The sequence below is a fragment of the Lupinus angustifolius genome, unplaced genomic scaffold, assembly GCF_001865875.1.
Source record: "Lupinus angustifolius cultivar Tanjil unplaced genomic scaffold, LupAngTanjil_v1.0 Scaffold_206_4, whole genome shotgun sequence".
Taxonomy (NCBI): domain Eukaryota; kingdom Viridiplantae; phylum Streptophyta; class Magnoliopsida; order Fabales; family Fabaceae; genus Lupinus; species Lupinus angustifolius.
The window spans coordinates 13884-15568 of record NW_017726885.1 but is presented as its reverse complement, the minus strand read 5'-3'; the positions used below and the strand labels follow the sequence as shown (position 1 = coordinate 15568).

The 1685-nt window shown below is 38.1% G+C and overlaps 1 long non-coding RNA gene across 2 annotated transcripts; it reads right to left on the bottom strand.

The window, feature by feature from the left end:
* On the bottom strand, window positions 1-1685 carry LOC109340600. Of its 2 annotated transcripts, none has more exons than XR_002106812.1 (3): window positions 1454-1685; window positions 1003-1375; window positions 1-24 (listed from the first exon to the last, which is right to left on the bottom strand). It is a non-coding gene; the product is annotated as an uncharacterized LOC109340600 (long non-coding RNA). The 2 variants fall into 2 exon arrangements; XR_002106813.1 differs by having other exon boundaries at window positions 1003-1370.

Here is a 1685-nt window from a genome sequence, read left to right as displayed (position 1 = left end):
CGTGCAATTATTTTGTTCAAAGAACTGCATCAAATACATATTAACGATCAGGGTGGTGTTGGCAAAAATCAGGAGTTAGTAAGTAATAGCAAACAGTAAGAAGATTATAAGCAAACCAATTATATGAGAACTCAAAGAGAAAGAACAACCAGGCAAGTGTCACACATTATGGATAATTAACACTGGTGCAGAATGCATATGGATTTCAGAAGAGTTGCAGTGTTATGGCTCTACAAAAACACAGCAATGCAAGTTTGATAACATTACATGAACAAAAGCGGTTAAAGATTTTATGTCACAGTTCAAAACAGAAACTAAAACATCAAGTGGAGTGAATATTTCCTTGTAGAAACTGTTACGAATAAAGGCAGTAATGAGGGCAATAAGCAACCAGTCATGAGTTACTGGGAAATCAGAGACCAAAATCCTTTTAGTTACTGAATCAACCATAAAGAGAGCCCAAAAGATGCCAATCAGGTAATCATCGTTTCAGTTACTAAATATCAGTAGTCATAGGCAGTAATCAGTGAGCAGTTTCATAACACAAGAGTCATGGTTACTGGTAACCCAAGAGATCCAACTAATCAGCTATAAAAGACATACAACCATAACCAAAGAGGGGGAGACACCACTATAAAAATCAGAGGGGGCATTTAGGGGAGAAAGATAAAAAAGCAAGCAGAGAAAGCATACTACCATCTAAAATACACGTACAGAGAGAGAACCAAGGATAGAGCATTTATACATGTAGTGAAATCAAACAATTCAGGGACTGATCCAGAACCCACATACGCATATCACAAAGCAGAGGATACCGTACCAATACAAAAGAGGCAATCATAAATCACATAGCGAAGACCAGAAAAATCATCATTTTGTTTATATAATTGCAAGCTAAAGCGTATGTTATTCAGCAGTATCACATATATAAAAAAAACATAACATATATCCAGTAAATATGTTCATAAGCATTTTTGTTAAATTAAACAAAGTAAATTGTACCTCATACCGGCATCATCTCTCGGAAAAAGTCCCTCATCGGTTAGCCTTCACTGACCTTGCATTCGTCTGAAGGCGTAACTTGTAAACCATTGTCAAAACCAATATCATTCTATTTTGCACCCCTTCAAAAGCTTGAACCCATCCAGTCCATCATAGAGGAGATTATCAAAATTCTCTCCATCCATGTATCACTTACCCGAAAGAACATACGGCTTTTATCAAGATAGATCTCATTCACCGAAACCTCTTTAAATAAATAAAAACGATAAACTACGATAACTACCGGAGAGAGTGACTAAACTGTTATAGTCATCAGAGAGAGGGACCGAACCACTAGGTACACCGTTAACTATATCTCATTACCATCACTGCCCTAGAAGGAAGAGAAGAATGAGGATGAAATAAAATAAGGAAGAAAGATAATGAAAAAAAGAACGAAGACGATGGTTACCTCTTTTTGTAGAGCCACCGCGATGATAGATGGGAACCACCCTCGAGAATAAGAGCCTGAATATGAAACCACTGTCTGGACGTGAACCACCGTAACGCCACCCTTGCCACTACCGTGCCACCTCCTTGACTACCGTCGTGAACCAAGCTAAGAGAGAGGAGGATTAGGGAAAAATAGAAGGTTAGGGATTTCGAAATCCATTTGGGGATTTTTGGGTTCTAAGGAACCCGTA